This window comes from Seriola dumerili, unplaced genomic scaffold, assembly GCF_002260705.1.
Source record: "Seriola dumerili isolate Sdu_G_001 unplaced genomic scaffold, Sdu_1.0 BDQW01000035.1, whole genome shotgun sequence".
NCBI classification, from domain to species: domain Eukaryota; kingdom Metazoa; phylum Chordata; class Actinopteri; order Carangiformes; family Carangidae; genus Seriola; species Seriola dumerili.
The window spans coordinates 5,268,556-5,282,700 of record NW_019174290.1 but is presented as its reverse complement, the minus strand read 5'-3'; the positions used below and the strand labels follow the sequence as shown (position 1 = coordinate 5,282,700).

Below are 14,145 nucleotides of genomic sequence, written 5' to 3'. Positions count from 1 at the left end.
GAGTCTAGTAAAGGGGTTACCATGACAACAGGTCCTTCTGGGAGGCTAGACAGCAAAGATTAGGGTAATGGAGGTTACAGAACTAGATTAATATTCATGAGCCTGCAGATACCACCGGGGAGCCAATAAGGATAGGGTTAAGGTCACCAAGGGTCATTAATATACACTTCATGTATCAATATTCATAAGCAAAACATTACAGCTTGCCAGACAAGGGCGAACAAAGAAAAGTGAATATTCCTGATACATATTAACAAACCTCCATAAGAATATGTCAAAAGCACCAGGCCTGGGCAAAACAAAATGTCAAAACTGACTTTTTTCTTTTCTCCTCTTTGGGTTACTGTACACAGCCTCACAAAACATCTGATAAAAAGGAATTGGCTGAGATTTCGGAGAAAACTAGGCACTCGTACAGTGGCAAAAACATGAAGCTATGAAAGAATTATTTAAAATGTCTCACACACCAACATACGTCTTCACCCTCACGACCCTGACAGAGGCCTAGTGGGTCTGCTCCGTGTTTACAGGCAAAGGCAAAACGGTTGCCAGGCAACCCAGCCCAGCAACCTGTTGGGATCATTAGAGTTGGCTGACATCTGGCCAGCGCAGCTCACCGTGGTCCACAAAGGTGACCACAATCACAACACACTATGACCGCTACTCTTCTGCTGCAACAGATATCAAACAGGGCTTACACACTTCCCAATATCCTCTCATCTCTCAACACATACACACTTCCATCTAACGTATTACAGAAACACACTAACACTGACAGAAAATGCCAGGTGCTCAAAACCAATGCAACAGATTATGTCATAATATTGGCCCTAGGGCTTTCAAAACTAGCCCATGTATAATACACTTCACATAAACAAACAAGATTCAAGAGACTAATACACAGCATGCATGACCCTTCTCATTTTTAATACTTTTCTAAAGGTGAATGAAAACACCAAAATGTGAAGATTGTGAACCCAATTTCCCATGCTCCTTGAAGCCATTTTGCCACCTGAGTAGGGTTAACAGGAATGAAAGAGAGGGAGAGGGAGAAAGCGCCAATGAGTCATGCAGGGCAGGGCTTGACCCATTTCCATGTGACATGCGAAAAGCAGCAAGAACCACTAATGGCTATAATGTGGTTAGAGGGAAATCGCTAGATTGCTGACCCAAGGTCTCAGCTTTGAGGCTGAACTCTCATGCTTCCTAGGTTCAATCTTAAACCTCAGGGTTAGATGTAGCAGAATGCAACACTACACCATAAGGCTTCTGCCAGTGCTACATTGCACTGATGCACTCCACTACCATGGCTTTGTGTGTCACAGACGAACCACCCCTGTGGGCGGAATGACATTTCCCAAGGTCATGGTCTCCGGCCCGAGCTCTAAGGGGGCTTCATCTGAGCTCTGTCCTCACGACTGCTGCTGTATGCCTACCACACGCGTGGCGACAAACATATGCATGTGCATACATGTTTAAACTACAAACACACAGCCAAGAATATAATTAATGCTTAAGTCTTCCCCCACTGCAATTTTTTTCTGACACACATTCTACTGCTTTGCCTCCGGTACAGTGGCTGGCTCAGCGACAGTAACTATAACCCCCCCCAAGTGATGGAGGCACGAAGATCCAGGCCGAGGCGGCAAGCGTCTGCCACTGAAAGGGAACCATTTAGCGGTGTAATGGCGGGGATGACTTGCATGTTGAGACAAACAGCTGCGGGGTGCTCAGCAGTCTGGATCTGTTATCACTCACACACGAGTGATTCAGTGGTGCAGCGGCAGGGGATTTTCTCTCCGGGCCACAGAGATGTATAGCGCCACCACATTATAGACAAAGAGGGAGCCATAACAAGTTAAAGTGCAGGCTGAGGCTGCATAGAGAGAGGACCAAAAGACTGGCTAGAATAAACTGTCCTGAGCTTGACCAGAGATGTACACTGAGCAGCTAAAACTATTTTGATGTTGCACCTCTGCAACTTACAGTCTTTGGACATCTATTTGTTGGTGTAACCTGTCACAAAAAAAACAGACAGTGAGCTCACAGCCTGTAACTACAGCTGAAAACAGTTGGATATTTCAGGTAGTAGACTTGTTCATTGTTTCACCATGCAGTGCTGTCAACAATCTCCATTTGTGAACTTGGCAGGATTATTTTGGCCATGGTTTTTCTAGGTCAGCGAGGGGTACACGTGTGTGTGCGTGCATGCACATACAAGTACAGTACAGGAGTCAGCGAGACTTCACCTAACCTTGTCACACAGAATGATTGCTGGTAAAGGGAATAGTGCGAATTAGAGAAGGGAGAGAAGAGCAAGGGACTGGAGTAAAGGTAGGTCAGGAGGTCACCCACCACATGACTTGTGTGAGGCTGCTGACTAACATATTCCCTCTCTCTCTCTCTCACTGTCTCTCTCACACACACACACAGACACACACAGACACACACACACACACACACACACACACACACACACACACACACACAAAGCTACTCTGTGACTTAGCCAGGCATGAAAATTGGCCTCGCTGACCCCAGGCCTGAACAGGGTAGGGGGAGAGGAGACGGGAGGGTGAAGGAAAGAAGGGAGAGATAGAGGGATGGTTAAGGGAGGGGCTGATTTGGCTGGGCAGGAAAGAAGAGGAGGCCATTAGCCGATTAAGGCTGGACGGGGGTGCATCAATACTGTGCCGATGTCAAAAGGAGAGTCATGCCCATGAGCTAATATAGCAATGAGAGAGAGGGAGCGGGAGATAGAGAGAGAGGTAGTGCAGGTCAGGGAATCACTAAAATCGCAAAGATTACTGACCGCAAAGCCATAAAAAAAATGAGATAACATAAAAGACTGCCACAACATACCAAGACTAAAGCCATCACATTTACATCACCAAAATGATTAGCCTCACATCTTTCCTGCCATGACTAGGAGCGTGTGATGGTACTGTGTGTCCATGTGTGTGTGTTTCGGGCTGGGTTAAGGAGGCAGAGCAGGGGTGAGGACATAGGAAGGAAGGCAGTGAGTATAGATGTGGTGAAGAAGGAGCCGCGGCGGTAATTAAGTGTCCGGCTGGGCCCTGGCGGGGGTTGCCACGGCCGCGGGCTATGCTAATGAGCACGCCCGGCAGTCAGGGCTGCCTTATTAGTGCTTGCTGGACAATATGGTGGGAGAGACGCTCTACTGGCGGGCTCACGTCTCTGCAAATGACTAACAGTCCTCCCGAGGAGGAAGGTAATTCCGTTAATTGGGACACACTGGATCAGGATCGCTTCCCTTCCTTTTTCCATAATCTCTCATTTGCTTGATCTCTTTCACACCAGCGTGCTCTCTTTTCTTCTTGTACATGTTCCCCTTCATCCCATCCCCTCTTTCTCCCATCTCCATAACGAGGAGGACAAATATCAAAAATAAAGAAATAATTAAAACACAGATGCTCTAAATAAATCCAGCTGGATGTGTGGGAGCTAGCATACATATATCACACCCCCCTTCAAATGAATTTATGCACCATCAATCTGTTAAATGCTGCTGTTCTTTTGCAGTAGCAACATGATAATTGCTCCAAAGTTTATCCATCACAATCACGTTATTTCCCAAAGGAAGTTGATGAAACATGACAACCAACAAGGGAATGGATAAGACGTGATCACTGAGGCAAAGTGTCATACAATGGAGCACCTAACTTGTACCCTATGTTGGGCAGTAACACCACTTTCTTTTATATTAACCCAGTCATTTGAAGTGTTCATTAGATCAACGGTACTCTTAATAGGAGTACTTATCATATACAGACATATATGTAGTCAGTTATAAAGAGGCGATCAAGGCCTTTACTTTCAGTGACTTGAAAAACTGACACCTATTTTTCTTCCACGCAAGAGTAAGCTAAACCATTAAACATCTGTCTAGCGATTAATTATGTTGACACAATGTCAAGATCCAGGGGGGAAAAAAATCCTCCGCGTATTGATCAAGGTTCATGTTAGATATTCAAACATTATAGAAACTCAGAATCGACTCCTCCATTTCATCTTCAGCTCTCTCTGTTATCCTGTCCAACTGGAAGTCTGTGACAAAGACATAAAGAGCCCATCTTTTAGTTGGAATCTGAGGTGAGGTGATACTCTCAGTGAGGATCAAGGTTCAGGCAGCAGGGCTATATATAATGGCGGCTGAGTCGTATTGAAATGTAGTGCAAATTACCATCTGTGTATTTTCGGCCTTGGCCTCCGTGGTTTGTGGGTACTTTGGGCGGCATGCCAGAGGTGAAACAGGAAGGAGAAGTGTTCTTGGAAGAGAATGAGACGACTGAGAGCCCCAGACCTCTGAAATTCCTCATTGCAGATGAAGTGCACTTTACCCCCTGGTTTATTTTTCCCTTCCATTTTTAGCATCTCATGTTAAAAAAAAAAAAATCTTGCTCATAACCTCAGATGTGTCATCAAAGCTATGGACCTAAACTGCTGGAGGGAGAGAAGTGGTATGTCTATTGCATCTTTGCAGCATAAACTGACACATTACTGACTAAATGTTAGTCACTTTATTGTCCTACCCTGGAGTAATTCAACCTGGACTTGAAGTTAGTGTGCCACTGAACATGCTTCGGACAGACCGTGTCATGTTGTACATGTGTTATGGTAATGTTTGTATTAGTTACGTGTAATTTACTGTGCGCCTGTACTGTTTCACAGTATGTGACAGCTGAACATGGGTTTAACATATATTACTGTATTGAAAATGAGTGTAAAAGTTGGTGGAAATTGTCTGGGGGGGGGGCTTCTTCTCAGGAATGCGCTGAGGATGTCTGAACAGCAAGCATGTGGCATTTTTAGAGTAATACAGTTACAAAGGCATACAGAGCAGCAGAAACACATACTAAGTGAATACATGATAAACATTCATGCTTCATGCTAATTTACTGTCATAGGGTTAAAAAAAAGTTAGATTTATTTGTTGCCAAGTAGCACAGAATATGAATTTAGTTCAATTGCACTGACCTGTGATTAATTTTTAAATTTTGCCAAATTCCTGAACAGATAAAGTCAATTACCTATTCCATAGGCAACATCATGCTGCAAATGTGTGCATGTGTTGTGAGACCATTACAGCAACGGTTATCTGAGTAAGTAAACAACCAGAAATAAAAATACTATATTGTATATTGAAACTTTTTCATCTCACTTAAGAACATCATCTGTAGTTAAACCCATAGAGCATCTCACTAAATGTTTAGGATTATCATTGTAGCAGTAATTTGCAGCTCAGGCTTGAAATCAAACTGCATTACGTGGCTAATGACACTAATTGGTGAGTGAAAACAGGCCAACGCGCTCTGTCACTGTCCCAAAAACAGCATCAGAACGTTTGAAACATCCATTACACATGAGACTGTCAAATCCCATCTCAGTCTACCAGTCCCCAATTCAACTCAGTGGACAAAAGGGCAGGCACTTTCTAGTCATTGCACCATACTATCAGAGACTGTCAAGGTAATGTTTGTGTATTTAGTTCTAGTATTTCTTGAAAAGTCTACAAAGAAATGCCAGGCCCGCTGCAATGGTGCTTTCACGAGCCATCATACAGAAAGGATAACGTGACTTCCCTCATTAGAAATTAGGCTGTGAAGGTGTTGCTGTTGCTTGATGGTAGAGAACCACTGCCACCGATTCTCAACTTAGGGAAAACCATTCTCTCAAACAGTGTGTAGATCATACATATTAACATCAAAACTATGAAGGTGGGGTGACTATGGGGTGGTCAGAAGACACTGACATCCTGCCAGCCTGATCAAGTTTAAAAAAAAACTTCAATGTATATTCTGGTTCTTTGTAGAGAGGTTTGTAAAAATGTTTAATTTCTATTCTATGTTTCATTCAGAAAATACAGCCCCTGCAAAGGCATAGTTACGCATTTCAACTCTTCCTTAGCCTTTGGCAGTCTCTTATACAGGCCTGAAATCTTTCTTAACCTGTCTGTGCAGTTGCATTCAGTTATGAATATAAGATGAAAAATGCTGACCGTCACTCAGGGGGGAGTGACTGTGAGAGTTTGTGGTAAGTGAACATTAAGGAGCCTTCAGCAGTCCGTGATAATTTCCCTGAATTCTTTCTTTTATATACAGTTGATTTCAGTTGTGAATATAAGATGCAAAGACTGACTGTTAATCACGGAGGTGACTGTGGCAGCCTCTGTGCGTGGTGGCATCAAGGACATCATAATGATAAGCCCAAACATAGCCAACTGTTATCAAAACTGTCAGTGGCAGCTATCAGTCAATCAACAAATTATTAATGCATAAAATAACCAGACAGGAGTGTCAGTCTTTGGTTTACCCAATGATTAATATTTTGCCTCATTTTGATGCAACAGAACTCAAGATATATACATCATCATATCACCCACTCCTACATGATGATTTTTCTGAGCTCCTGAAAAAAACAGGACTATCATCAAATCAACATAAGAAAGTGCAGAAATATCATGGGTTAATTTGCTGCCAGTGTCGGTCATGGATATCAGGTGCCTCTGTGGTAAGTGAAGGCACTTAAAGTCCGTGTGACTGACAAATGTATGATAGTCATGATAGAAATCCCAACACTGATGCATTCATGACATGAGCCAGTCTAAACAGCTCTCCAAACTACTGGATCGCTGACCAGCTCTGAAGTGGCATTGATTCTGACTGGGTAAATAAAACACAACATAAAGGAGGGTGGGCCAGTAGCACAGCAGAAAGGTGAGGATTAACTGGCTAATTACAGTGTATGAAATACTTGCAGCAAACTGGTATTCCTATGACTCTAGTTTGGCCAATAAACTGACCTGGGTCAACTGCTTACTTGCCCTGGGCCGCTGAATAATTTGTACTGTCAGACTCTATTCCAAAATTCTTAGCTTATTGTGAATGACTTATTCACTGCTTCCAGTGTTTTAGGTAATGAGTCACTTTTTTTCTTTTAAATATGCTTCACAGCACTAGTAAATAATCTTAAGCATGGAAAATAAGAACTCATGTCCAACAAGGTTGTACACACCTCTTATCTCTTAGAGCAATTCTATGTAAGGCTCATTATTGAATGAATAAGAAAATCCGAGATAATTTGACTGACAATAAAAGCTGCAGTGGCAATGTATCAAATGTCAAAGGTCAAATGTACACTCACTGCCACTGGATGTAATTTATTGGTTTGTTGATAAATGCTTATATTGGTATAATTTCCCAAATAACAAATTCTTAAATAAAAAATTTAAAATGTTTGGGGGCAACAAGTTTTCATCCAAGTAGAGTAAGGAAATAACCCCCAAAACAGCAAGGTGTCAGTAAAAGGTTATTACTCCAGCAGCATAAATCTAATCCCAGCTTTTAAAACTGCTGACTAAAAGATTTTGGTTATGGAAGGAGCCACATTTACGTTTCATTATACCATTTTATTAATCCTAATTTTCATTGTTTAACTACTTTAAGTATTCCTTAGGTGGTTTTAGGCTTTTATGCTCTTTTATTGTATTATTGTACCATTGCTATGAGCTAAAGACACAATACAATATTGCTTTAATTTCAATACAAACATTGTCTATCCAGAATTTGTAATCATGAGTCATATTATAACACTCCAATGATTTTGGAAAGCCAGATAAAAGCCAGATGCCAAGTCTGTCTGTAACCAGCCAAAAAAAACAATCCTTTCATTTCTGAAAAAGCAGTAGGCAATTCAGAAGGACGCTGTTGAGATGGCATGTTCCTTTACACAAATTAAGATTAACTGACCTAAAGTAATTACTGAAAAGCAATACTAACTAAGTGTTTACATTGTCTTTTCACTGACAGATTTACACCATAGACTTAGGAACTCATGTATATCTACAGCTGAGTCGATCATCTATCAGTTATTATGGCAAACATTTTCATATGTAAATGTGAGTAAATAATACCTGTGAAATTTAAAGTAAATGCCTTAAAGTTAGGGGACCAATTCATTCATGGGCTCATTGATAAATGCTGCTGATTGCCAGTTTTGTGTCTAAACACCTTACATCAAAGACCAATCTCTTGATTCTGTGAGAAAGAGCTGATCATATTCATAAAGACTTCACCCGTTCTGTCTCATAGGGATAGGCATATGTGGGTGGCATCCTACTTTGTGAAACCAAATAAAGGCAAACAAACACATGCAGCACCCTTAAAAAGACCACATATGGTAGGAAATAAAACTTAAACTGCTGCATGCACATGTATGAAAACTGTGCCTCTGACATATTTGTGCTCACAACAGCACTAATGTTTTTACGTTTGTTATTCAAACATGTTATTCCTATAAATGTTCATGCTAGTTTGCTTGCTTTACATGTAATTGGTAGTATTACATTTGATTGACACTAACCAGATCAATTTGCTGTGCTGCAGTAGTTGATTTACTAGGAATCATGTACACCGTGTCTCCTACACACTGACATAGTAAGATACAAAAGATAGCACAATATACAGCAGTTTGTTATAGCTACTATGGAAACATAACTAATATTTTCCAGTGCTCATTTACTTTTCACAATTTCATCGTTTCAAACACTGAGTAATTAGCATGTCCCCTCTTCAACGAACATAACTCCCTGGTGTATTTGCTTTATATCAGGAAAAATTGTCATGAATACAGCTCAGATAACCATTTAATGTGGTTCTGAAAACTACTAATTATAAGCCACTTGACATACAAGTGAGATCAATTTTTCTTCCAGTTGACAAAGTAACCTCATTCAACCGAGACGTGGACGTCGCGCTAGCATTCTCAAGAAGACAGGGTACATTCTTTGAAACAAGTGCGAAAAGAACAGGCCATCACCCTGCTGCGTAGTTTTCTGGCATACCGAAGCTCCTCACAGAGGTGATTGTGTGGCTGTGGAAGAGAAGTGAGAGAGAGTAGGAGGGTGGAAGGTGGGAGTGTGTACAGCGTCCATGTATTGTTTGTAAATCACCCTACTGGCAAAAGGGACACTCGGTTCTATAGCAGCCAGTCCACCCAGGGATACAAAGCAAGGTCCGGTGGGAGGTGGGGGGAGAATGAGAGGTAATTCTATATGTGCATGTATGTATGTAAGGGGACAGTGTGTTAGAGCGATGGAGGCAGTGTCTGTTAGAGACACTCAGAAAGGACGGCAGGGGAGAATGAGCAGAGGAGCGAGGAAGACGAATGGGGGGGAGGGGGGGATCTTGAGAATTGAGGGGGAGGAGGGGGTGGGGGCTTTTTTTATGGTGGTATTGGTTTGACGGCTGTTTGGCAGAGGCGCCCAAGGCAGTGCCTGCTTGGATTTTAGCCTGTCACTTAGGACAGGGACACTAATCAGGATTGGTCCCGGTCCCTACCCCAGGAAAGGGGGAGCACTTTCAGGCCATTATCAAAAAAAGGAAAAAGAGGGAGCAAGAGAGGGAGAAGAATTGCTGTGGCACAGCAGGAAATGCTAACCGCTAACCTCATTTACATGCAGGTCCAGGGAGAATGGGGGGGGGAGCTTATTCCATTTCCAATCTCCATGTTAAATGCTGGCCAGGGCAGCTGATGGGAATGAGAGGCATTGTTCGCCCCATGCTGCTCTTTCCCTCTCTGTTATACCAATACCTGCCTCGCTTTCTTCAAGGTTTAAAAAGAGACATTGCCTCGGTAATTTCAATCTTAACCTGAAATCTATATGAACCTGACATACAATGTATGCGGCTGTTTACTTTGTGCAGACAGTGTACTGCAACCAACCCTCATAGGTCTATTTGTTCTGTCATAACCAGGTTGTGACCTGAGGCTGCCGCATTCAAAGCCATCCTTCACCCACTGAGTCTGTTCTGTGGCATAATGATTGCTATGACAACCATCACTTAAAGCCACGGGTAGGTGGAGGAGAGATGTCAGCTTCTCGTCTACTCTTCTGATGATCTCATTTCTGGCTGGCAGGTACAACAAGGTCAAACCACTGAAACTGGAAAAGTGGCTGCTTGCTACATGCAAATGACAGAACCCAGTTTCCAAACAATTACACTGCCCTGTCCAAATCGACATGGGGCTCTCTCTGAGAACCACAAGGTGGGGGATAAAAAAAAAAAAATCAGGGGAGTCAGAGAGAATGAGATGTAGAGGGAGGGATGGCTGTCTTTGGCCAGCTATGAGCACAAAGTCTGGCTGTGCGTGCCAAATGAGGTTTTTAAACGGTTTTTCTGGGAGGATTTGTGCTAATCTAGAAAACCTTCTGGAGGAAGTGCAAATACATCTGCCGCTGACCACTCCCCTGTAGAGTACGAGGGATTAATGACATGGCAATCTGAACCAACATGGCCCCCATTCAAAACACTCGTGGGGAGTGGGAACATACAGGCAATCACGAGCTGAGGCATCTGATTCAGTTCTTTTACAGAATAGCTCGCTACCTACGTCCATTCATTCATTATGTTACTCTGCTAATTTGTCCAGCTTCATTTGTTTCTACTTATGGTTATGGCTCTTACAGGTAACATAAGATACAAGGCTCCTCGCACAGAATGAAATACCCAGTGATTAGCTAATCTCATTAGCATCACAAGGGCAAAATCAAGTGACAGAATTACCAATTACCCTTGGTAAACAATGAAAGGATGAAACTTGAGTCATATCATTCTTTTAGTGTTATGACTACATTGTGCAAATGGGGAAGCCTCCTCTACAACACTGAATTAGTCAAGATGCTCACCTGCATTTTCATAATCATAAATAACCTCATACTGCACTGACAATGGCTTTTTCAGAGATGACATCACATCAATGATTTTAACTTCTCAGGATTTTTGTCCCGCAGCCAAACACTTCCACTCTCCTTTTAGAGGTGATATATTGTTTCCCTAGAGAGCTGTCACTGCCTTATGGTCCTACTATCCTGTGTCTGTAACAGCCCCCCTCCTTCTCTTTACTTTTAATCTCCCTATAAAACTGATCCTACGTCCCAGAAAGCTGCAGACGCACAGCTGTTAGCCTGGCTAGTTAAAGACATTAGCCTGTCCCTTGCTCTTGACTGCCTAAATGTGCAATGTGGAAACACGTCCAAACCAAGAGGAGAGAGGGGTTAGGCTGGCTTGTGCACTAAAGGCTAACTAGAGCCAGGCTGTGCTTGAGAGAGAACGTCTATGTGCATGTGTAAGAGGCCTCCTGCCCTCCTCTACCCACACAGGAAGTGAGGTCATCTCATAGCACTGTGCTGTGCTGACTGCATTCAGCGAGGGCGACAAAGATCAACGTGTTGGCCAGAAGCCATTTTAAGCCCCCTAGCAAAATATACATATGCTGATGACCTAATCTGAATTACTTGGTTTCAAAGAGCAGCTTTATGGAAAATCAATGTATAATATTCTAAGTTTATAGGGAAAGTCAAAAAGCAATAACCAAAGCAGAATCCATAGCCAAAAAACTAAAATCAGATGACACCTTATGCCAAAGAAATTTCCCATTTTCATGAACTAGTTAAAGATGTACCACATGCTCCAAAATTTCTTCACAGCCCACAGGCGATTGTCTTTCTTCTAAGACAATTGAGGAAGTTCTTTATCTCTCTACAATGTAATTTTAGTGTCTTTCTAGGAGTGAAACGTGAGATAGAGTCCAGCAATAAATCACATCCCTGTTTAGAGCGGGCGTCTGGCACGACTGGCCGGCTTCAGCTCCCCAGACCACTACCACCTCCTCCACCGCCGCCGCCGCCTCCTCCTCCTCCTCCTCCTCCTCTCCTCTCCTCTCATGCTCTCCATCCCTCATGCCTGTTAAAGGCTTGTCCTGCAGGGCCTGGATGCACTTGTGTGGTACAACAACAGAGAAACCGCCCAAAGCTCTTAACAGCTCTTCCTCTCCACTTCCTCCCTCCCTCCATCTCCACTGCTACCACCACCAGCTCCTCTCTCCCTCTCCACACTGCTCTGTCTTTCCCAGCTGCACCGGCGAGCTGTTCCGTATGAACTGCTGCCAGCTGAAAGCCTGCTACTCCTGTGAGATTGCTATTACTCAGTGCAAGCAGGGCTCTGCGTAGCCAAAGGGCTGCTCTCCGAGCTGTAGATCTCCATGTTGTGACTTGTCAACACGGGAAAAATCGTTACCAAGGCTGAGGCACTTCCATTCCACACAGAGGGGGTTCTGATTGAGACCAGGCAGACAGGCAGGTACTGTACTGGAGGTACTAGGACAACGACGGTTATCTGACTCTGTGCTGAAGAGGACTTGCTGGTTGGAGAAGGCACTATGAAATTATTCAATACAGTAACACATATCTGGAAAAAAAAAAAAAATTTGTTCACAATTGATACTGAATCAAGCTATTTGTAATCAGACACTGAACATGACTAAACAGATGTTTTCATCTCTGATTCAACATTTTAAAAACTGACCATTTCAGTTTTTTAAGGGTTTTTTTTGTTACAATTTGAACTAGCCTGAGGTGTAGAGTATCAGACTGTATTTTTAAAGAACAGACAACTAATAAGTCAAAAACTGGAAAGAGCAAGTATTTTCATGTTTGTTGGTTTGTTTTTGTTTTTTATCATCACTGGTAAATGCAGGACTGTGTGAAAGTTTTTGCTGGCATACTATACTAGAGTATACATACATATATTGGCTTCTTTATTATTTATTAAATAGCCTACACTTAATAGTACCACTGTTTACAGCTGTACAGCTTCATGAAAACAATCTGACTGAGCATTGAGTCGTAACTTTTGTTTGATCGTCTTTGATAACTGATGCCACAGTCACATTTCAGCCGCTTTTCAGGAAGTATTCAAATTCAATACCCGGCCCAGATAAATGACACCCTGTGAATGTCAAACTCCCACTGTACATACATCTTATTATGTACCACAATACTGTACAACAATCACATACCTATATTAAAATTGGTCAAAGCTTAAAGACTACTACTACTTTTAATAAAGAGTCTTTGTCACTTTTTTTGTTGTTATGCCATTAAATGAGTGATCAGCTTAAAAACTTTGGGTAAGCTACTTTAGACTTCTGAGACACAACTTGTCTCTTGCATGCTCATATAAACACTTTGCTATGCTGAAAACGTAATTGTTTTACTAAATTATTAAATTATCTCCTAAATTATCTCCTTCCAGTGACCTCAAACATTTTCTAATAAAGAAAATTTCTTGTTTATTGGATAAGACAAGAGCGACCGTTTAGGGAGCAATGGTATGCAAAATTCAGAGTTTAATATGTACCACAGTTTTCAGGTCAAGGTTAAGCATGTTTTCAGTACAGAGAGAAAACAAAGACATGGGCTGTAATTCATACTTAGGAGGCATCACTGTTTTTTTTTTTAATCCAGAAATGTATTTGTGTGTATTTTGAACAAATAAAAGGACACGGGAAATGGGTGAAATTGTGGACTTTCTGCTCTGTAACAGATACAACAAATAATCAGCCTTACTCTCATTGTTAAAATTAAGTTAGACAAGGATTTACATATTGTCAGTAGGAAGGAAATATGTCAGTATTTCTCTGACTTAATTACAATACCATGCACATGTGAAGGGACATGGAATTTGTTTGAATCCTATGTTCCTTATGACTGATAATCGTCCCATATTCACATTTAATAATATTGTTATGGCCATGCCCGAATGTGCAGCAGTGTAGGTGGCTTAAACACCACAGGGAGAAGGAATTGTACCTGAGTCAATCACAAATCAATTAGTATGTTGGATATAGCTATTTGCAGAGACATAACTTACACTGACTTGGGTTGAACAATGTAGACACACAGGATTTGTCTGACTCTCTACTTTTTGCCCTGGGATGCGAAAACTTACTATGAATTCACAATGCTTCTAAACAGTGGATCTAAATAATACGTGAGGTTCTTTAAGCTCATGTTCAATATTACACTAGCTAGAGTAGGGCTAAACTGGCAAGCATTTTTTAGTTAACAGTCAACAATCAAAAATCTTAACAGTGCTTTCCTCGTGGAATTTGGACTTTTGAATTGATGTTTTGCATGCACCAAGATGAAAAGTGCACTTATTCACTTCTCAGAACATCCTGTACAAAACGATATTGTAAAAATACAAGTACCGTTATTAACCCTACCTACCAAAACTGAAACCAGCACAGCTTTGCATCTTCGCTGTCACTGTCCTGACATTT

At 41.9% G+C, this 14,145-nt stretch overlaps 1 protein-coding gene across 1 annotated transcript in view; it reads right to left on the bottom strand.

Annotated features, from left to right (window-relative positions):
- Positions 1-14,145, bottom strand: part of znf827 (zinc finger protein 827) — a 64,863-nt gene that overhangs the window by 45,418 nt on the left and 5,300 nt on the right. The window lies entirely within an intron of this gene.